At 43.0% G+C, this 19034-nt stretch overlaps 43 non-coding genes across 43 annotated transcripts; all 43 read right to left on the reverse strand.

The window, feature by feature from the left end:
- Positions 1 to 471: 471 nt before the first annotated feature.
- TRNAE-CUC (transfer RNA glutamic acid (anticodon CUC)) lies at positions 472 to 543 on the reverse strand. The gene has a single exon. It is a non-coding gene; the product is annotated as a tRNA-Glu (tRNA).
- An 807-nt stretch (positions 544 to 1350) lies between these two features.
- TRNAE-UUC (transfer RNA glutamic acid (anticodon UUC)) lies at positions 1351 to 1422 on the reverse strand. The gene has a single exon. It is a non-coding gene; the product is annotated as a tRNA-Glu (tRNA).
- A 380-nt stretch (positions 1423 to 1802) lies between these two features.
- Positions 1803 to 1874, reverse strand: TRNAE-CUC (transfer RNA glutamic acid (anticodon CUC)). The gene has a single exon. It is a non-coding gene; the product is annotated as a tRNA-Glu (tRNA).
- Positions 1875 to 2681: 807 nt separating this feature from the next.
- Positions 2682 to 2753, reverse strand: TRNAE-UUC (transfer RNA glutamic acid (anticodon UUC)). Its single transcript has one exon. It is a non-coding gene; the product is annotated as a tRNA-Glu (tRNA).
- Positions 2754 to 2983: 230 nt separating this feature from the next.
- On the reverse strand, positions 2984 to 3054 carry TRNAD-GUC (transfer RNA aspartic acid (anticodon GUC)). Its single transcript has one exon. It is a non-coding gene; the product is annotated as a tRNA-Asp (tRNA).
- A 79-nt stretch (positions 3055 to 3133) lies between these two features.
- Positions 3134 to 3205, reverse strand: TRNAE-CUC (transfer RNA glutamic acid (anticodon CUC)). Its single transcript has one exon. It is a non-coding gene; the product is annotated as a tRNA-Glu (tRNA).
- A 916-nt stretch (positions 3206 to 4121) lies between these two features.
- Positions 4122 to 4193, reverse strand: TRNAE-UUC (transfer RNA glutamic acid (anticodon UUC)). The gene has a single exon. It is a non-coding gene; the product is annotated as a tRNA-Glu (tRNA).
- Positions 4194 to 4573: 380 nt separating this feature from the next.
- Positions 4574 to 4645, reverse strand: TRNAE-CUC (transfer RNA glutamic acid (anticodon CUC)). The gene has a single exon. It is a non-coding gene; the product is annotated as a tRNA-Glu (tRNA).
- Positions 4646 to 4849: 204 nt separating this feature from the next.
- TRNAE-UUC (transfer RNA glutamic acid (anticodon UUC)) lies at positions 4850 to 4921 on the reverse strand. Its single transcript has one exon. It is a non-coding gene; the product is annotated as a tRNA-Glu (tRNA).
- Positions 4922 to 5151: 230 nt separating this feature from the next.
- On the reverse strand, positions 5152 to 5222 carry TRNAD-GUC (transfer RNA aspartic acid (anticodon GUC)). Its single transcript has one exon. It is a non-coding gene; the product is annotated as a tRNA-Asp (tRNA).
- Positions 5223 to 5301: 79 nt separating this feature from the next.
- Positions 5302 to 5373, reverse strand: TRNAE-CUC (transfer RNA glutamic acid (anticodon CUC)). The gene has a single exon. It is a non-coding gene; the product is annotated as a tRNA-Glu (tRNA).
- A 918-nt stretch (positions 5374 to 6291) lies between these two features.
- Positions 6292 to 6363, reverse strand: TRNAE-UUC (transfer RNA glutamic acid (anticodon UUC)). Its single transcript has one exon. It is a non-coding gene; the product is annotated as a tRNA-Glu (tRNA).
- Positions 6364 to 6743: 380 nt separating this feature from the next.
- Positions 6744 to 6815, reverse strand: TRNAE-CUC (transfer RNA glutamic acid (anticodon CUC)). Its single transcript has one exon. It is a non-coding gene; the product is annotated as a tRNA-Glu (tRNA).
- A 204-nt stretch (positions 6816 to 7019) lies between these two features.
- On the reverse strand, positions 7020 to 7091 carry TRNAE-UUC (transfer RNA glutamic acid (anticodon UUC)). Its single transcript has one exon. It is a non-coding gene; the product is annotated as a tRNA-Glu (tRNA).
- Positions 7092 to 7747: 656 nt separating this feature from the next.
- TRNAE-UUC (transfer RNA glutamic acid (anticodon UUC)) lies at positions 7748 to 7819 on the reverse strand. Its single transcript has one exon. It is a non-coding gene; the product is annotated as a tRNA-Glu (tRNA).
- A 79-nt stretch (positions 7820 to 7898) lies between these two features.
- On the reverse strand, positions 7899 to 7970 carry TRNAE-CUC (transfer RNA glutamic acid (anticodon CUC)). The gene has a single exon. It is a non-coding gene; the product is annotated as a tRNA-Glu (tRNA).
- A 204-nt stretch (positions 7971 to 8174) lies between these two features.
- Positions 8175 to 8246, reverse strand: TRNAE-UUC (transfer RNA glutamic acid (anticodon UUC)). Its single transcript has one exon. It is a non-coding gene; the product is annotated as a tRNA-Glu (tRNA).
- Positions 8247 to 8777: 531 nt separating this feature from the next.
- TRNAE-CUC (transfer RNA glutamic acid (anticodon CUC)) lies at positions 8778 to 8849 on the reverse strand. Its single transcript has one exon. It is a non-coding gene; the product is annotated as a tRNA-Glu (tRNA).
- Positions 8850 to 9052: 203 nt separating this feature from the next.
- Positions 9053 to 9124, reverse strand: TRNAE-UUC (transfer RNA glutamic acid (anticodon UUC)). Its single transcript has one exon. It is a non-coding gene; the product is annotated as a tRNA-Glu (tRNA).
- A 355-nt stretch (positions 9125 to 9479) lies between these two features.
- TRNAE-UUC (transfer RNA glutamic acid (anticodon UUC)) lies at positions 9480 to 9551 on the reverse strand. The gene has a single exon. It is a non-coding gene; the product is annotated as a tRNA-Glu (tRNA).
- Positions 9552 to 9931: 380 nt separating this feature from the next.
- TRNAE-CUC (transfer RNA glutamic acid (anticodon CUC)) lies at positions 9932 to 10003 on the reverse strand. Its single transcript has one exon. It is a non-coding gene; the product is annotated as a tRNA-Glu (tRNA).
- A 204-nt stretch (positions 10004 to 10207) lies between these two features.
- Positions 10208 to 10279, reverse strand: TRNAE-UUC (transfer RNA glutamic acid (anticodon UUC)). Its single transcript has one exon. It is a non-coding gene; the product is annotated as a tRNA-Glu (tRNA).
- Positions 10280 to 10659: 380 nt separating this feature from the next.
- TRNAE-CUC (transfer RNA glutamic acid (anticodon CUC)) lies at positions 10660 to 10731 on the reverse strand. The gene has a single exon. It is a non-coding gene; the product is annotated as a tRNA-Glu (tRNA).
- Positions 10732 to 10935: 204 nt separating this feature from the next.
- TRNAE-UUC (transfer RNA glutamic acid (anticodon UUC)) lies at positions 10936 to 11007 on the reverse strand. Its single transcript has one exon. It is a non-coding gene; the product is annotated as a tRNA-Glu (tRNA).
- Positions 11008 to 11688: 681 nt separating this feature from the next.
- TRNAE-CUC (transfer RNA glutamic acid (anticodon CUC)) lies at positions 11689 to 11760 on the reverse strand. The gene has a single exon. It is a non-coding gene; the product is annotated as a tRNA-Glu (tRNA).
- Positions 11761 to 11964: 204 nt separating this feature from the next.
- Positions 11965 to 12036, reverse strand: TRNAE-UUC (transfer RNA glutamic acid (anticodon UUC)). Its single transcript has one exon. It is a non-coding gene; the product is annotated as a tRNA-Glu (tRNA).
- A 656-nt stretch (positions 12037 to 12692) lies between these two features.
- Positions 12693 to 12764, reverse strand: TRNAE-UUC (transfer RNA glutamic acid (anticodon UUC)). The gene has a single exon. It is a non-coding gene; the product is annotated as a tRNA-Glu (tRNA).
- A 79-nt stretch (positions 12765 to 12843) lies between these two features.
- Positions 12844 to 12915, reverse strand: TRNAE-CUC (transfer RNA glutamic acid (anticodon CUC)). The gene has a single exon. It is a non-coding gene; the product is annotated as a tRNA-Glu (tRNA).
- A 204-nt stretch (positions 12916 to 13119) lies between these two features.
- On the reverse strand, positions 13120 to 13191 carry TRNAE-UUC (transfer RNA glutamic acid (anticodon UUC)). The gene has a single exon. It is a non-coding gene; the product is annotated as a tRNA-Glu (tRNA).
- A 531-nt stretch (positions 13192 to 13722) lies between these two features.
- TRNAE-CUC (transfer RNA glutamic acid (anticodon CUC)) lies at positions 13723 to 13794 on the reverse strand. Its single transcript has one exon. It is a non-coding gene; the product is annotated as a tRNA-Glu (tRNA).
- A 203-nt stretch (positions 13795 to 13997) lies between these two features.
- TRNAE-UUC (transfer RNA glutamic acid (anticodon UUC)) lies at positions 13998 to 14069 on the reverse strand. The gene has a single exon. It is a non-coding gene; the product is annotated as a tRNA-Glu (tRNA).
- A 356-nt stretch (positions 14070 to 14425) lies between these two features.
- Positions 14426 to 14497, reverse strand: TRNAE-UUC (transfer RNA glutamic acid (anticodon UUC)). The gene has a single exon. It is a non-coding gene; the product is annotated as a tRNA-Glu (tRNA).
- Positions 14498 to 14877: 380 nt separating this feature from the next.
- Positions 14878 to 14949, reverse strand: TRNAE-CUC (transfer RNA glutamic acid (anticodon CUC)). Its single transcript has one exon. It is a non-coding gene; the product is annotated as a tRNA-Glu (tRNA).
- Positions 14950 to 15153: 204 nt separating this feature from the next.
- Positions 15154 to 15225, reverse strand: TRNAE-UUC (transfer RNA glutamic acid (anticodon UUC)). The gene has a single exon. It is a non-coding gene; the product is annotated as a tRNA-Glu (tRNA).
- Positions 15226 to 15605: 380 nt separating this feature from the next.
- On the reverse strand, positions 15606 to 15677 carry TRNAE-CUC (transfer RNA glutamic acid (anticodon CUC)). The gene has a single exon. It is a non-coding gene; the product is annotated as a tRNA-Glu (tRNA).
- A 204-nt stretch (positions 15678 to 15881) lies between these two features.
- TRNAE-UUC (transfer RNA glutamic acid (anticodon UUC)) lies at positions 15882 to 15953 on the reverse strand. Its single transcript has one exon. It is a non-coding gene; the product is annotated as a tRNA-Glu (tRNA).
- Positions 15954 to 16634: 681 nt separating this feature from the next.
- TRNAE-CUC (transfer RNA glutamic acid (anticodon CUC)) lies at positions 16635 to 16706 on the reverse strand. Its single transcript has one exon. It is a non-coding gene; the product is annotated as a tRNA-Glu (tRNA).
- Positions 16707 to 16910: 204 nt separating this feature from the next.
- On the reverse strand, positions 16911 to 16982 carry TRNAE-UUC (transfer RNA glutamic acid (anticodon UUC)). The gene has a single exon. It is a non-coding gene; the product is annotated as a tRNA-Glu (tRNA).
- Positions 16983 to 17362: 380 nt separating this feature from the next.
- TRNAE-CUC (transfer RNA glutamic acid (anticodon CUC)) lies at positions 17363 to 17434 on the reverse strand. Its single transcript has one exon. It is a non-coding gene; the product is annotated as a tRNA-Glu (tRNA).
- A 204-nt stretch (positions 17435 to 17638) lies between these two features.
- TRNAE-UUC (transfer RNA glutamic acid (anticodon UUC)) lies at positions 17639 to 17710 on the reverse strand. The gene has a single exon. It is a non-coding gene; the product is annotated as a tRNA-Glu (tRNA).
- A 681-nt stretch (positions 17711 to 18391) lies between these two features.
- TRNAE-CUC (transfer RNA glutamic acid (anticodon CUC)) lies at positions 18392 to 18463 on the reverse strand. Its single transcript has one exon. It is a non-coding gene; the product is annotated as a tRNA-Glu (tRNA).
- A 204-nt stretch (positions 18464 to 18667) lies between these two features.
- On the reverse strand, positions 18668 to 18739 carry TRNAE-CUC (transfer RNA glutamic acid (anticodon CUC)). Its single transcript has one exon. It is a non-coding gene; the product is annotated as a tRNA-Glu (tRNA).
- A 79-nt stretch (positions 18740 to 18818) lies between these two features.
- On the reverse strand, positions 18819 to 18890 carry TRNAE-UUC (transfer RNA glutamic acid (anticodon UUC)). Its single transcript has one exon. It is a non-coding gene; the product is annotated as a tRNA-Glu (tRNA).
- Between the last annotated feature and the right edge of the window lie 144 nt (positions 18891 to 19034).

The raw sequence follows: 19034 nt of genomic DNA on the forward strand, positions 1-19034 counted from the left end.
ATTTTTTCTCTGATGGGGATTTCGCTCTGAAGTAACTTTCGACAGCCTTCTGGGTGAAAGCCATATATCCTAGCCACTAGACCATATCGGACTTCCTCAACCAACTCTTAATTCTATTCATAAACCTATATCCTTAAGTCTATTCTTGAAAAGCGGTACAAAAGCACTCGCTCCGATACCGGGAATCAAACCCGAGCCTTCTGGATGAGAGCCAGATATACTAGCCACTAGACCATATCTGACTGGTCGGACCAACCCAAAATATTATTCCTATAAATGTGTCTTTAAGTTTATTCATCAAAAGCGGTACAAAAGCACTCACTCCGATACCGGGAATCGAACCCGCCCTTCTGCGTGACAGCCAGATATCCTAGCCACTAGACCATATCGGACATGCTTAACCAAGTCTTAATTCTATTCATAAACCAATATCCTTAAGTCTATTCTTGAAAAGCGGTACAAAAGCACTCGCTCCGATACCGGGAATCGAACCCGGGCCTTCTGGGTGAGAGCCAGATATCCTAGCCACTAGACCATATCGGACTTGCTTAAACAAGTCTTAATTCTATTCATAAACCTATATCCTTAAGTCTATTCTTGAAAAGCGGTACAAAACCACGTGCTCCGATACCGGGAATCGAACTCGGGCCTTCTGGGTGAAAGTCAGGTATCCTAGCGACTAGACCATATCGGACTTCTTCAACCAAGTCTTAATTCTATTCATAAACCTATATCCTTAAGTCTATTCTTGAAAAGCGGTAATAAAGCACTCGCTCCGATACCGGGAATCGAACCCGAGCATTCTGGATGAGAGCCAGATATCCTAGCCACTAGACCATATCTGACTGGTCGGAACAATCCAAAATATTATTCCTATAAATGTGTCTTTAAGTTTATTCATCAAAAGCGGTACAAAAGCACTCACTCCGATACCGGGAATCGAACCCGCCCTTCTGCGTGACAGCCAGATATCCTAGCCACTAGACCATATAAGACTTGCTTAATCAAGTCTTAATTCTATTCATAAACCAATATCCTTAAGTCTATTCTTGAAAAGCGGTACAAAAGCACTCGCTCCGATACCGGGAATCGAACCCGGTCCTTCTGGGTGAGATCCAGATATCCTAGCCTCTAGACCATATCGGACTTGCTTAAACAAGTCTTAATTCTATTCATAAACCTATATCCTTAAGTCTATTCTTGAAAAGCGGTACAAAACCACGTGCTCCGATACCGGGAATCGAACTCGGGCCTTCTGGGTGAAAGTCAGGTATCCTAGCGACTAGACCATATCGTACTTGATCAACCAAGTCTTAATTCTATTCTTGAAAAGCGGTACAAAAGCACTTGCTCCGATACCGGGAATCGAACCCGGGCCTTCTGGGTGAAAGCCATATATCCTAGCCACTAGACCATATCGGACTTCCTCAACCAACTCTTAATTCTATTCATAAACCTATATCCTTAAGTCTATTCTTGAAAAGCGGTACAAAAGCACTCGCTCCGATACCGGGAATCAAACCCGAGCCTTCTGGATGAGAGCCAGATATACTAGCCACTAGACCATATCTGACTGGTCGGACCAACCCAAAATATTATTCCTATAAATGTGTCTTTAAGTTTATTCATCAAAAGCGGTACAAAAGCACTCACTCCGATACCGGGAATCGAACCCGCCCTTCTGCGTGACAGCCAGATATCCTAGCCACTAGACCATATCGGACATGCTTAACCAAGTCTTAATTCTATTCATAAACCAATATCCTTAAGTCTATTCTTGAAAAGCGGTACAAAAGCACTCGCTCCGATACCGGGAATCGAACCCGGGCCTTCTGGGTGAGAGCCAGATATCCTAGCCACTAGACCATATCGGACTTGCTTAAACAAGTCTTAATTCTATTCATAAACCTATATCCTTAAGTCTATTCTTGAAAAGCGGTACAAAACCACGTGCTCCGATACCGGGAATCGAACTCGGGCCTTCTGGGTGAAAGTCAGGTATCCTAGCGACTAGACCATATCGGACTTCTTCAACCAAGTCTTAATTCTATTCATAAACCTATATCCTTAAGTCTATTCTTGAAAAGCGGTAATAAAGCACTCGCTCCGATACCGGGAATCGAACCCGAGCATTCTGGATGAGAGCCAGATATCCTAGCCACTAGACCATATCTGACTGGTCGGAACAATCCAAAATATTATTCCTATAAATGTGTCTTTAAGTTTATTCATCAAAAGCGGTACAAAAGCACTCACTCCGATACCGGGAATCGAACCCGCCCTTCTGCGTGACAGCCAGATATCCTAGCCACTAGACCATATAAGACTTGCTTAATCAAGTCTTAATTCTATTCATAAACCAATATCCTTAAGTCTATTCTTGAAAAGCGGTACAAAAGCACTCGCTCCGATACCGGGAATCGAACCCGGTCCTTCTGGGTGAGATCCAGATATCCTAGCCTCTAGACCATATCGGACTTGCTTAAACAAGTCTTAATTCTATTCATAAACCTATATCCTTAAGTCTATTCTTGAAAAGCGGTACAAAACCACGTGCTCCGATACCGGGAATCGAACTCGGGCCTTCTGGGTGAAAGTCAGGTATCCTAGCGACTAGACCATATCGTACTTGATCAACCAAGTCTTAATTCTATTCTTGAAAAGCGGTACAAAAGCACTTGCTCCGATACCGGGAATCGAACCCGGGCCTTCTGGGTGAAAGCCATATATCCTAGCCACTAGACCATATCGGACTTCCTCAACCAACTCTTAATTCTATTCATAAACCTATATCCTTAAGTCTATTCTTGAAAAGCGGTACAAAAGCACTCGCTCCGATACCGGGAATCAAACCCGAGCCTTCTGGATGAGAGCCAGATATACTAGCCACTAGACCATATCTGACTGGTCGGAACAACCCAAAATATTATTCCTATAAATGTGTCTTTAAGTTTATTCATCAAAAGCGGTACAAAAGCACTCACTCCGATAGCGGGAATCGAACCCGCCCTTCTGCGTGACAGCCAGATATCCTAGCCACTAGACCATATCGGACATGTTTAACCAAGTCTTAATTCTATTCATAAACCAATATCCTTAAGTCTATTCTTGAAAAGCGGTACAAAAGCACTCGCTCCGATACCGGGAATCGAACCCGGGCCTTCTGGGTGAGAGCCAGATATCCTAGCCACTAGACCATATCGGACTTGCTTAAACAAGTCTTAATTCTATTCATAAACCTATATCCTTAAGTCTATTCTTGAAAAGCGGTACAAAACCACGTGCTCCGATACCGGGAATCGAACTCGGGCTAGGGTTGTAAGTCGGAAAATTATCCGCGGAAAATTTCCCGCTCGGAAAATTTTCCGGAAAATGACCGAGCCATATTTTTCCGGAAAATTTTCCGTATTTTTCCGCTACCGGTTTTTCAATTAAAAAGTTAAAACTTTAAAATTTTTCAATTGCCTTTCTTTTCAAAACATTCATTATTTGGTTTTAGGTGAATTCGGAGGGGTAAAAAATTGTCCACGGGAACAGAGTCTAGTGAGAGTCTATAGGAAAAGCTCACTTATTTGCTATCGCTTGCATGCATAGGGTTACTTTTTGCTCTTATGACGGAATAAGGCGTTGGAGAGTCGAGACCTAACCGTTAAGAGACCCAAGTGAAACTAAAATTATCAGGCATAAAGGATAGTGATCGTCTGCGTCTTTGTGAGGGAAACGAGGTGTTATGTTGTTAATGTTATTAAGTTTGTTAACCCTGTTTAAAGTCACAAATTATGGGAAAATCAACCACAAATATTTGGTGGTACTTTAATAAATCTACTAAAGATGGCAAAATAACTGGAGAATGTTTTAAATCTTTAAAAGTTAGATAAATTGACTCAAAGCTCACATAATTGCTAGTTTTATATTTTTCCGATTAGCGGAAAATTTTCCGCGAAGAGGAAAATTTTCCGGAAAAGTTTCCGGAAAATTTTCCGCGTTTTATTTTTCCGGAAAATTTACAACCCTAACTCGGGCCTTCTGGGTGAAAGTCAGGTATCCTAGCGACTAGACCATATCGTACTTAATCAACCAAGTCTTAATTCTATTCTTGAAAAGCGGTACAAAAGCACTCGCTCCGGTACCGGGAATCGAACCCGGGCCTTCTGGGTGAAAGCCAGATATCCTAGCCACTAGACCATATCGGACTTCTTCAACCAAGTCTTAATTCTATTCATAAACCTATATCCTTAAGTCTATTCTTGAAAAGCGGTACTAAAGCACTCGCTCCGATACCGGGAATCGAACCCGAGCATTCTGGATGAGAGCCAGATATCCTAGCCACTAGACCATATCTGACTGGTCGGAACAATCCAAAATATTATTCCTATAAATGTGTCTTTAAGTTTATTCATCAAAAGCGGTACAAAAGCACTCACTCCGATACCGGGAATCGAACCCGCCCTTCTGCGTGACAGCCAGATATCCTAGCCACTAGACCATATAAGACTTGCTTAATCAAGTCTTAATTCTATTCATAAACCAATATCCTTAAGTCTATTCTTGAAAAGCGGTACAAAAGCACTCGCTCCGATACCGGGAATCGAACCCGGTCCTTCTGGGTGAGATCCAGATATCCTAGCCACTAGACCATATCGGACTTGCTTAAACAAGTCTTAATTCTATTCATAAACCTATATCCTTAAGTCAATTCTTGAAAAGCGGTACAAAACCACGTGCTCCGATACCGGGAATCGAACTCGGGCCTTCTGGGTGAAAGTCAGGTATCCTAGCGACTAGACCATATCGTACTTGATCAACCAAGTCTTAATTCTGTTCTTGAAAAGCGGTACAAAAGCACTTGCTCCGATACCGGGAATCGAACCCGGGCCTTCTGGGTGAAAGCCATATATCCTAGCCACTAGACCATATCGGACTTCCTCAACCAACTCTTAATTCTATTCATAAACCTATATCCTTAAGTCTATTCTTGAAAAGCGGTACAAAAGCACTCGCTCCGATACCGGGAATCAAACCCGAGCCTTCTGGATGAGAGCCAGATATACTAGCCACTAGACCATATCTGACTGGTCGGAACAACCCAAAATATTATTCCTATAAATGTGTCTTTAAGTTTATTCATCAAAAGCGGTACAAAAGCACTCACTCCGATAGCGGGAATCGAACCCGCCCTTCTGCGTGACAGCCAGATATCCTAGCCACTAGACCATATCGGACATGTTTAACCAAGTCTTAATTCTATTCATAAACCAATATCCTTAAGTCTATTCTTGAAAAGCGGTACAAAAGCACTCGCTCCGATACCGGGAATCGAACCCGGGCCTTCTGGGTGAGAGCCAGATATCCTAGCCACTAGACCATATCGGACTTGCTTAAACAAGTCTTAATTCTATTCATAAACCTATATCCTTAAGTCTATTCTTGAAAAGCGGTACAAAACCACGTGCTCCGATACCGGGAATCGAACTCGGGCTAGGGTTGTAAGTCGGAAAATTATCCGCGGAAAATTTCCCGCTCGGAAAATTTTCCGGAAAATGACCGAGCCATATTTTTCCGGAAAATTTTCCGTATTTTTCCGCTACCGGTTTTTCAATTAAAAAGTTAAAACTTTAAAATTTTTCAATTGCCTTTCTTTTCAAAACATTCATTATTTGGTTTTAGGTGAATTCGGAGGGGTAAAAAATTGTCCACGGGAACAGAGTCTAGTGAGAGTCTATAGGAAAAGCTCACTTATTTGCTATCGCTTGCATGCATAGGGTTACTTTTTGCTCTTATGACGGAATAAGGCGTTGGAGAGTCGAGACCTAACCGTTAAGAGACCCAAGTGAAACTAAAATTATCAGGCATAAAGGATAGTGATCGTCTGCGTCTTTGTGAGGGAAACGAGGTGTTATGTTGTTAATGTTATTAAGTTTGTTAACCCTGTTTAAAGTCACAAATTATGGGAAAATCAACCACAAATATTTGGTGGTACTTTAATAAATCTACTAAAGATGGCAAAATAACTGGAGAATGTTTTAAATCTTTAAAAGTTAGATAAATTGACTCAAAGCTCACATAATTGCTAGTTTTATATTTTTCCGATTAGCGGAAAATTTTCCGCGAAGAGGAAAATTTTCCGGAAAAGTTTCCGGAAAATTTTCCGCGTTTTATTTTTCCGGAAAATTTACAACCCTAAGTCTCGGGCCTTCTGGGTGAAAGTCAGGTATCCTAGCGACTAGACCATATCGTACTTAATCAACCAAGTCTTAATTCTATTCTTGAAAAGCGGTACAAAAGCACTCGCTCCGGTACCGGGAATCGAACCCGGGCCTTCTGGGTGAAAGCCAGATATCCTAGCCACTAGACCATATCGGACTTCTTCAACCAAGTCTTAATTCTATTCATAAACCTATATCCTTAAGTCTATTCTTGAAAAGCGGTACTAAAGCACTCGCTCCGATACCGGGAATCGAACCCGAGCATTCTGGATGAGAGCCAGATATCCTAGCCACTAGACCATATCTGACTGGTCGGAACAATCCAAAATATTATTCCTATAAATGTGTCTTTAAGTTTATTCATCAAAAGCGGTACAAAAGCACTCACTCCGATACCGGGAATCGAACCCGCCCTTCTGCGTGACAGCCAGATATCCTAGCCACTAGACCATATAAGACTTGCTTAATCAAGTCTTAATTCTATTCATAAACCAATATCCTTAAGTCTATTCTTGAAAAGCGGTACAAAAGCACTCGCTCCGATACCGGGAATCGAACCCGGTCCTTCTGGGTGAGATCCAGATATCCTAGCCACTAGACCATATCGGACTTGCTTAAACAAGTCTTAATTCTATTCATAAACCTATATCCTTAAGTCAATTCTTGAAAAGCGGTACAAAACCACGTGCTCCGATACCGGGAATCGAACTCGGGCCTTCTGGGTGAAAGTCAGGTATCCTAGCGACTAGACCATATCGTACTTGATCAACCAAGTCTTAATTCTGTTCTTGAAAAGCGGTACAAAAGCACTTGCTCCGATACCGGGAATCGAACCCGGGCCTTCTGGGTGAAAGCCATATATCCTAGCCACTAGACCATATCGGACTTCCTCAACCAACTCTTAATTCTATTCATAAACCTATATCCTTAAGTCTATTCTTGAAAAGCGGTACAAAAGCACTCGCTCCGATACCGGGAATCAAACCCGAGCCTTCTGGATGAGAGCCAGATATACTAGCCACTAGTTCATATCTGACTGGTCGGAACAACCCAAAATATTATTCCTATAAATGTGTCTTTAAGTTTATTCATCAAAAGCGGTACAAAAGCACTCACTCCGATACCGGGAATCGAACCCGCCCTTCTGCGTGACAGCCAGATATCCTAGCCACTAGACCATATAAGACTTGCTTAATCAAGTCTTAATTCTATTCATAAACCAATATCCTTAAGTCTATTCTTGAAAAGCGGTACAAAAGCACTCGCTCCGATACCGGGAATCGAACCCGGTCCTTCTGGGTGAGATCCAGATATCCTAGCCTCTCGACCATATCGGACTTGCTTAAACAAGTCTTAATTCTATTCATAAACCTATATCCTTAAGTCTATTCTTGAAAAGCGGTACAAAACCACGTGCTCCGATACCGGGAATCGAACTCGGGCCTTCTGGTTGAAAGTCAGGTATCCTAGCGACTAGACCATATCGTACTTAATCAACCAAGTCTTAATTCTATTCTTGAAAAGCGGTACAAAAGCACTTGCTCCGATACCGGGAATCGAACCCGGGCCTTCTGGGTGAAAGCCATATATCCTAGCCACTAGACCATATCGGACTTCCTCAACCAACTCTTAATTCTATTCATAAACCAATATCCTTAAGTCTATTCTTGAAAAGCGGTACAAAAGCACTCGCTCCGATACCGGGAATCGAACCCGGTCCTTCTGGGTGAGAGCCAGATATCCTAGCCACTAGACCATATCGGACTTGCTTAAACAAGTCTTAATTCTATTCATAAACCTATATCCTTAAGTCTATTCTTGAAAAGCGGTACAAAACCACGTGCTCCGATACCGGGAATCGAACTCGGGCCTTCTGGGTGAAAGTCAGGTATCCTAGCGACTAGACCATATAGTACTTGATCAACCAAGTCTTAATTCTCTTCTTGAAAAGCGGTACAAAAGCACTTGCTCCGATACCGGGAATCGAACCCGGGCCTTCTGGGTGAAAGCCATATATCCTAGCCACTAGACCATATCGGACTTCCTCAACCAACTCTTAATTCTATTCATAAACCTATATCCTTAAGTCTATTCTTGAAAAGCGGTACAAAAGCACTCGCTCCGATACCGGGAATCAAACCCGAGCCTTCTGGATGAGAGCCAGATATACTAGCCACTAGACCATATCTGACTGGTCGGAACAACCCAAAATATTATTCCTATAAATGTGTCTTTAAGTTTATTCATCAAAAGCGGTACAAAAGCACTCACTCCGATACCGGGAATCGAACCCGCCCTTCTGCTTGACAGCCAGATATCCTAGCCACTAGACCATATCGGACTTCTTCAACCAAGTCTTAATTCTATTCATAAACCTATATACTTAAGTCTATTCTTGAAAAGCGGTACTAAAGCACTCGCTCCGATACCGGGAATCGAACCCGAGCATTCTGGATGAGAGCCAGATATCCTAGCCACAAGACCATATAAGACTTGCTTAATCAAGTCTTAATTCTATTCATAAACCAATATCCTTAAGTCTATTCTTGAAAAGCGGTACAAAAGCACTCGCTCCGATACCGGGAATCGAACCCGGTCCTTCTGGGTGAGATCCAGATATCCTAGCCACTAGACCATATCGGACTTGCTTAAACAAGTCTTAATTCTATTCATAAACCTATACCTTAAGTCTATTCTTGAAAAGCGGTACAAAACCACGTGCTCCGATACCGGGAATCGAACTCGGGCCTTCTGGGTGAAAGTCAGGTATCCTAGCGACTAGACCATATCGTACTTGATCAACCAAGTCTTAATTCTCTTCTTGAAAAGCGGTACAAAAGCACTTGCTCCGATACCGGGAATCGAACCCGGGCCTTCTGGGTGAAAGCCATATATCCTAGCCACTAGACCATATCGGACTTCCTCAACCAACTCTTAATTCTATTCATAAACCTATATCCTTAAGTCTATTCTTGAAAAGCGGTACAAAAGCACTCGCTCCGATACCGGGAATCAAACCCGAGCCTTCTGGATGAGAGCCAGATATACTAGCCACTAGACCATATCGGACTTGCGTAAACAAGTCTTAATTCTATTCATAAACCTATATCCTTAAGTCTATTCTTGAAAAGCGGTACAAAACCACGTGCTCCGATACCGGGAATCGAACACGGGCCTTCTGGGTGAAAGTCAGGTATCCTAGCGACTAGACCATATCGTACTTAATCAACCAAGTCTTAATACTATTCTTGAAAAGCGGTACAAAAGCACTCGCTCCGATACCGGGAATCGAACCCGGGCCTTCTGGGTGAAAGCCAGATATCCTAGCCACTAGACCATATCGGACTTCTTCAACCAAGTCTTAATTCTATTCATAAACCTATATCCTTAAGTCTATTCTTGAAAAGCGGTACTAAAGCACTCGCTCCGATACTGGGAATCGAACCCGAGCATTCAGAATGAGAGCCAGATATCCTAGCCACTAGACCATATCTGACTGGTCGGAACAATCCAAAATATTATTCCTATAAATGTGTCTTTAAGTTTATTCATCAAAAGCGGTACAAAAGCACTCACTCCGATACCGAGAATCGAACCCGCCCTTCTGCGTGACAGCCAGATATCCTAGCCACTAGACCATATAAGACTTGCTTAATCAAGTCTTAATTCTATTCATAAACCAATATCCTTAAGTCTATTCTTGAAAAGCGGTACAAAAGCACTCGCTCCGATACCGGGAATCGAACCCGGTCCTTCTGGGTGAGATCCAGATATCCTAGCCACTAGACCATATCGGACTTGCTTAAACAAGTCTTAATTCTATTCATAAACCTATATCCTTAAGTCTATTCTTGAAAAGCGGTACAAAACCACGTGCTCCGATACCGGGAATCGAACTCGGGCCTTCTGGGTGAAAGTCAGGTATCCTAGCGACTAGACCATATCGTACATGATCAACCAAGTCTTAATTCTCTTCTTGAAAAGCGGTACAAAAGCACTTGCTCCGATACCGGGAATCGAACCCGGGCCTTCTGGGTGAAAGCCATATATCCTAGCCACTAGACCATATCGGACTTCCTCAACCAACTCTTAATTCTATTCATAAACCTATATCCTTAAGTCTATTCTTGAAAAGCGGTACAAAAGCACTCGCTCCGATACCGGGAATCAAACCCGAGCCTTCTGGATGAGAGCCAGATATACTAGCCACTAGTTCATATCTGACTGGTCGGAACAACCCAAAATATTATTCCTATAAATGTGTCTTTAAGTTTATTCATCAAAAGCGGTACAAAAGCACTCACTCCGATACCGGGAATCGAACCCGCCCTTCTGCGTGACAGCCAGATATCCTAGCCACTAGACCATATCGGACATGCTTAACCAAGTCTTAATTCTATTCATAAACCAATATCCTTAAGTCTATTCTTGAAAAGCGGTACAAAAGCACTCGCTCCGATACCGGGAATCGAACCCGGGCCTTCTGGGTGAGAGCCAGATATCCTAGCCACTAGACCATATCGGACTTGCTTAAACAAGTCTTAATTCTATTCATAAACCTATATCCTTAAGTCTATTCTTGAAAAGCGGTACAAAACCACGTGCTCCGATACCGGGAATCGAACTCGGGCCTTCTGGGTGAAAGTCAGGTATCCTAGCGACTAGACCATATCGTACTTAATCAACCAAGTCTTAATTCTATTCTTGAAAAGCGGTACAAAAGCACTCGCTCCGATACCGGGAATCGAACCCGGGCCTTCTGGGTGAAAGCCAGATATCCTAGCCACTAGACCATATCGGACTTCTTCAACCGAGTCTTAATTCTATTCATAAACCTATATCCTTAAGTCTATTCTTGAAAAGCGGTACTAAAGCACTCGCTCCGATACCGGGAATCGAACCCGAGCATTCTGGATGAGAGCCAGATATCCTAGCCACTAGACCATATCTGACTGGTCGGAACAATCCAAAATATTATTCCTATAAATGTGTCTTTAAGTTTATTCATCAAAAGCGGTACAAAAGCACTCACTCCGATACCGGGAATCGATCCCGCCCTTCTGCGTGACAGCCAGATATCCTAGCCACTAGACCATATAAGACTTGCTTAATCAAGTCTTAATTCTATTCATAAACCAATATCCTTAAGTCTATTCTTGAAAAGCGGTACAAAAGCACTCGCTCCGATACCGGGAATTGAACCCGAGCATTCTGGATGAGAGCCAGATATCCTAGCCACTAGACCATATCTGACTGGTCGGAACAATCCAAAATATTATTCCTATAAATGTGTCTTTAAGTTTATTCATCAAAAGCGGTACAAAAGCACTCACTCCGATACCGGGAATCGATCCCGCCCTTCTGCGTGACAGCCAGATATCCTAGCCACTAGACCATATAAGACTTGCTTAATCAAGTCTTAATTCTATTCATAAACCAATATCCTTAAGTCTATTCTTGAAAAGCGGTACAAAAGCACTCGCTCCGATACCGGGAATCGAACCCGGTCCTTCTGGGTGAGATCCAGATATCCTAGCCACTAGACCATATCGGACTTGCTTAAACAAGTCTTAATTCTATTCATAAACCTATATCCTTAAGTCAATTCTTGAAAAGCGGTACAAAACCACGTGCTCCGATACCGGGAATCGAACTCGGGCCTTCTGGGTGAAAGTCAGGTATCCTAGCGACTAGACCATATCGTACTTGATCAACCAAGTCTTAATTCTGTTCTTGAAAAGCGGTACAAAAGCACTTGCTCCGATACCGGGAATCGAACCCGGGCCTTCTGGGTGAAAGCCATATATCCTAGCCACTAGACCATATCGGACTTCCTCAACCAACTCTTAATTCTATTCATAAACCTATATCCTTAAGTCTATTCTTGAAAAGCGGTACAAAAGCACTCGCTCCGATACCGGGAATCAAACCCGAGCCTTCTGGATGAGAGCCAGATATACTAGCCACTAGTTCATATCTGACTGGTCGGAACAACCCAAAATATTATTCCTATAAATGTGTCTTTAAGTTTATTCATCAAAAGCGGTACAAAAGCACTCACTCCGATACCGGGAATCGAACCCGCCCTTCTGCGTGACAGCCAGATATCCTAGCCACTAGACCATATAAGACTTGCTTAATCAAGTCTTAATTCTATTCATAAACCAATATCCTTAAGTCTATTCTTGAAAAGCGGTACAAAAGCACTCGCTCCGATACCGGGAATCGAACCCGGTCCTTCTGGGTGAGATCCAGATATCCTAGCCTCTCGACCATATCGGACTTGCTTAAACAAGTCTTAATTCTATTCATAAACCTATATCCTTAAGTCTATTCTTGAAAAGCGGTACAAAACCACGTGCTCCGATACCGGGAATCGAACTCGGGCCTTCTGGTTGAAAGTCAGGTATCCTAGCGACTAGACCATATCGTACTTAATCAACCAAGTCTTAATTCTATTCTTGAAAAGCGGTACAAAAGCACTTGCTCCGATACCGGGAATCGAACCCGGGCCTTCTGGGTGAAAGCCATATATCCTAGCCACTAGACCATATCGGACTTCCTCAACCAACTCTTAATTCTATTCATAAACCAATATCCTTAAGTCTATTCTTGAAAAGCGGTACAAAAGCACTCGCTCCGATACCGGGAATCGAACCCGGTCCTTCTGGGTGAGAGCCAGATATCCTAGCCACTAGACCATATCGGACTTGCTTAAACAAGTCTTAATTCTATTCATAAACCTATATCCTTAAGTCTATTCTTGAAAAGCGGTACAAAACCACGTGCTCCGATACCGGGAATCGAACTCGGGCCTTCTGGGTGAAAGTCAGGTATCCTAGCGACTAGACCATATAGTACTTGATCAACCAAGTCTTAATTCTCTTCTTGAAAAGCGGTACAAAAGCACTTGCTCCGATACCGGGAATCGAACCCGGGCCTTCTGGGTGAAAGCCATATATCCTAGCCACTAGACCATATCGGACTTCCTCAACCAACTCTTAATTCTATTCATAAACCTATATCCTTAAGTCTATTCTTGAAAAGCGGTACAAAAGCACTCGCTCCGATACCGGGAATCAAACCCGAGCCTTCTGGATGAGAGCCAGATATACTAGCCACTAGACCATATCTGACTGGTCGGAACAACCCAAAATATTATTCCTATAAATGTGTCTTTAAGTTTATTCATCAAAAGCGGTACAAAAGCACTCACTCCGATACCGGGAATCGAACCCGCCCTTCTGCTTGACAGCCAGATATCCTAGCCACTAGACCATATCGGACTTCTTCAACCAAGTCTTAATTCTATTCATAAACCTATATACTTAAGTCTATTCTTGAAAAGCGGTACTAAAGCACTCGCTCCGATACCGGGAATCGAACCCGAGCATTCTGGATGAGAGCCAGATATCCTAGCCACAAGACCATATAAGACTTGCTTAATCAAGTCTTAATTCTATTCATAAACCAATATCCTTAAGTCTATTCTTGAAAAGCGGTACAAAAGCACTCGCTCCGATACCGGGAATCGAACCCGGTCCTTCTGGGTGAGATCCAGATATCCTAGCCACTAGACCATATCGGACTTGCTTAAACAAGTCTTAATTCTATTCATAAACCTATACCTTAAGTCTATTCTTGAAAAGCGGTACAAAACCACGTGCTCCGATACCGGGAATCGAACTCGGGCCTTCTGGGTGAAAGTCAGGTATCCTAGCGACTAGACCATATCGTACTTGATCAACCAAGTCTTAATTCTCTTCTTGAAAAGCGGTACAAAAGCACTTGCTCCGATACCGGGAATCGAACCCGGGCCTTCTGGGTGAAAGCCATATATCCTAGCCACTAGACCATATCGGACTTCCTCAACCAACTCTTAATTCTATTCATAAACCTATATCCTTAAGTCTATTCTTGAAAAGCGGTACAAAAGCACTCGCTCCGATACCGGGAATCAAACCCGAGCCTTCTGGATGAGAGCCAGATATACTAGCCACTAGACCATATCGGACTTGCGTAAACAAGTCTTAATTCTATTCATAAACCTATATCCTTTTAGTCTATTCTTGAAAAGCGGTACAAAACCACGTGCTCCGATACCGGGAATCGAACTCGGGCCTTCTGGGTGAAAGTCAGGTATCCTAGCGACTAGACCATATCGTACTTAATCAACCAAGTCTTAATTCTATTCTTGAAAAGCGGTACAAAAGCACTCGCTCCGATACCGGGAATCGAACCCGGGCCTTCTGGGTGAAAGCCAGATATCCTAGCCACTAGACCATATCGGACTTCTTCAACCAAGTCTTAATTCTATTCATAAACCTATATCCTTAAGTCTATTCTTGAAAAGCGGTACTAAAGCACTCGCTCCGATACTGGGAATCGAACCCGAGCATTCAGAATGAGAGCCAGATATCCTAGCCACTAGACCATATCTGACTGGTCGGAACAATCCAAAATATTATTCCTATAAATGTGTCTTTAAGTTTATTCATCAAAAGCGGTACAAAAGCACTCACTCCGATACCGAGAATCGAACCCGCCCTTCTGCGTGACAGCCAGATATCCTAGCCACTAGACCATATAAGACTTGCTTAATCAAGTCTTAATTCTATTCATAAACCAATATCCTTAAGTCTATTCTTGAAAAGCGGTACAAAAGCACTCGCTCCGATACCGGGAATCGAACCCGGTCCTTCTGGGTGAGATCCAGATATCCTAGCCACTAGACCATATCGGACTTGCTTAAACAAGTCTTAATTCTATTCATAAACCTATATCCTTAAGTCTATTCTTGAAAAGCGGTACAAAACCACGTGCTCCGATACCGGGAATCGAACTCGGGCCTTCTGGGTGAAAGTCAGGTATCCTAGCGACTAGACCATATCGTACATGATCAACCAAGTCTTAATTCTCTTCTTGAAAAGCGGTACAAAAGCACTTGCTCCGATACCGGGAATCGAACCCGGGCCTTCTGGGTGAAAGCCATATATCCTAGCCACTAGACCATATCGGACTTCCTCAACCAACTCTTAATTCTATTCATAAACCTATATCCTTAAGTCTATTCTTGAAAAGCGGTACAAAAGCACTCGCTCCGATACCGGGAATCAAACCCGAGCCTTCTGGATGAGAGCCAGATATACTAGCCACTAGTTCATATCTGACGGGTCGGAACAACCCAAAATATTATTCCTATAAATGTGTCTTTAAGTTTATTCATCAAAAGCGGTACAAAAGCACTCACTCCGATACCGGGAATCGAACCCGCCCTTCTGCGTGACAGCCAGATATCCTAGCCACTAGACCATATCGGACATGCTTAACCAAGTCTTAATTCTATTCATAAACCAATATCCTTAAGTCTATTCTTGAAAAGCGGTACAAAAGCACTCGCTCCGATACCGGGAATCGAACCCGGGCCTTCTGGGTGAGAGCCAGATATCCTAGCCACTAGACCATATCGGACTTGCTTAAACAAGTCTTAATTCTATTCATAAACCTATATCCTTAAGTCTATTCTTGAAAAGCGGTACAAAACCATGTGCTCCGATACCGGGAATCGAACTCGGGCCTTCTGGGTGAAAGTCAGGTATCCTAGCGACTAGACCATATCGTACTTAATCAACCAAGTCTTAATTCTATTCTTGAAAAGCGGTACAAAAGCACTCGCTCCGATACCGGGAATCGAACCCGGGCCTTCTGGGTGAAAGCCAGATATCCTAGCCACTAGACCATATCGGACTTCTTCAACCGAGTCTTAATTCTATTCATAAACCTATATCCTTAAGTCTATTCTTGAAAAGCGGTACTAAAGCACTCGCTCCGATACCGGGAATCGAACCCGAGCATTCTGGATGAGAGCCAGATATCCTAGCCACTAGACCATATCTGACTGGTCGGAACAATCCAAAATATTATTCCTATAAATGTGTCTTTAAGTTTATTCATCAAAAGCGGTACAAAAGCACTCACTCCGATACCGGGAATCGATCCCGCCCTTCTGCGTGACAGCCAGATATCCTAGCCACTAGACCATATAAGACTTGCTTAATCAAGTCTTAATTCTATTCATAAACCAATATCCTTAAGTCTATTCTTGAAAAGCGGTACAAAAGCACTCGCTCCGATACCGGGAATTGAACCCGAGCATTCTGGATGAGAGCCAGATATCCTAGCCACTAGACCATATCTGACTGGTCGGAACAATCCAAAATATTATTCCTATAAATGTGTCTTTAAGTTTATTCATCAAAAGCGGTACAAAAGCACTCACTCCGATACCGGGAATCGAACCCGCCCTTCTGCGTGACAGCCAGATATCCTAGCCACTAGACCATATCGGACATGCTTAACCAAGTCTTAATTCTATTCATAAACCAATATCCTTAAGTCTATTCTTGAAAAGCGGTACAAAAGCACTCGCTCCGATACCGGGAATCGAACCCGGTCCTTCTGGGTGAGATCCAGATATCCTAGCCACTAGACCATATCGGACTTGCTTAAACAAGTCTTAATTCTATTCATAAACCTATATCCTTAAGTCTATTCTTGAAAAGCGGTACAAAACCACGTGCTCCGATACCGGGAATCGAACTCGGGCCTTCTGGGTGAAAGTCAGGTATCCTAGCGACTAGACCATATCGTACATGATCAACCAAGTCTTAATTCTCTTCTTGAAAAGCGGTACAAAAGCACTTGCTCCGATACCGGGAATCGAACCCGGGCCTTCTGGGTGAAAGCCATATATCCTAGCCACTAGACCATATCGGACTTCCTCAACCAACTCTTAATTCTATTCATAAACCTATATCCTTAAGTCTATTCTTGAAAAGCGGTACAAAAGCACTCGCTCCGATACCGGGAATCAAACCCGAGCCTTCTGGATGAGAGCCAGATATACTAGCCACTAGTTCATATCTGACTGGTCGGAACAACCCAAAATATTATTCCTATAAATGTGTCTTTAAGTTTATTCATCAAAAGCGGTACAAAAGCACTCACTCCGATACCGGGAATCGAACCCGCCCTTCTGCGTGACAGCCAGATATCCTAGCCACTAGACCATATCGGACATGCTTAACCAAGTCTTAATTCTATTCATAAACCAATATCCTTAAGTCTATTCTTGAAAAGCGGTACAAAAGCACTCGCTCCGATACCGGGAATCGAACCCGGGCCTTCTGGGTGAGAGCCAGATATCCTAGCCACTAGACCATATCGGACTTGCTTAAACAAGTCTTAATTCTATTCATAAACCTATATCCTTAAGTCTATTCTTGAAAAGCGGTACAAAACCACGTGCTCCGATACCGGGAATCGAACTCGGGCCTTCTGGGTGAAAGTCAGGTATCCTAGCGACTAGACCATATCGTACTTAATCAACCAAGTCTTAATTCTATTCTTGAAAAGCGGTACAAAAGCACTCGCTCCGATACCGGGAATCGAACCCGGGCCTTCTGGGTGAAAGCCAGATATCCTAGCCACTAGACCATATCGGACTTCTTCAACCGAGTCTTAATTCTATTCATAAACCTATATCCTTAAGTCTATTCTTGAAAAGCGGTACTAAAGCACTCGCTCCGATACCGGGAATCGAACCCGAGCATTCTGGATGAGAGCCAGATATCCTAGCCACTAGACCATATCTGACTGGTCGGAACAATCCAAAATATTATTCCTATAAATGTGTCTTTAAGTTTATTCATCAAAAGCGGTACAAAAGCACTCACTCCGATACCGGGAATCGATCCCGCCCTTCTGCGTGACAGCCAGATATCCTAGCCACTAGACCATATAAGACTTGCTTAATCAAGTCTTAATTCTATTCATAAACCAATATCCTTAAGTCTATTCTTGAAAAGCGGTACAAAAGCACTCGCTCCGATACCGGGAATTGAACCCGAGCATTCTGGATGAGAGCCAGATATCCTAGCCACTAGACCATATCTGACTGGTCGGAACAATCCAAAATATTATTCCTATAAATGTGTCTTTAAGTTTATTCATCAAAAGCGGTACAAAAGCACTCACTCCGATACCGGGAATCGAACCCGCCCTTCTGCGTGACAGCCAGATATCCTAGCCACTAGACCATATCGGACATGCTTAACCAAGTCTTAATTCTATTCATAAACCAATATCCTTAAGTCTATTCTTGAAAAGCGGTACAAAAGCACTCGCTCCGATACCGGGAATCGAACCCGGGCCTTCTGGGTGAGAGCCAGATATCCTAGCCACTAGACCATATCGGACTTGCTTAAACAAGTCTTAATTCTATTCATAAACCTATATCTTTAAGTCTATTCTTGAAAAGCGGTACAAAACCACGTGCTCCGATACCGGGAATCGAACTCGGGCCTTCTGGGTGAAAGTCAGGTATCCTAGCGACTAGACCATATCGTACTTAATCAACCAAGTCTTAATTCTATTCTTGAAAAGCGGTACAAAAGCACTCGCTCCGATACCGGGAATCGAACCCGGGCCTTCTGGGTGAGAGCCAGATATCCTAGCCACTAGACCATATCGGACTTGCTTAAACAAGTCTTAATTCTATTCATAAACCTATATCTTTAAGTCTATTCTTGAAAAGCGGTACAAAACCACGTGCTCCGATACCGGGAATCGAACCCGGGCCTTCTGGGTGAAAGCCAGATATCCTAGCCACTAGACCATATCGGACTTCTTCAACCAAGTCTTAATTCTATTCTTAAACCTATATCCTTAAGTCTATTCTTGAAAAGCGGTACTAAAGCACTCGCTCCGATACCGGGAATCGAACCCGAGCATTCTGGATGAGAGCCAGATATCCTAGCCACTAGACCA

Source organism: Phalangium opilio, unplaced genomic scaffold (assembly GCF_054372755.1).
Source record: "Phalangium opilio isolate 3A_F unplaced genomic scaffold, DU_Popi_V2 ptg000022l_1, whole genome shotgun sequence".
NCBI lineage: Eukaryota > Metazoa > Arthropoda > Arachnida > Opiliones > Phalangiidae > Phalangium > Phalangium opilio.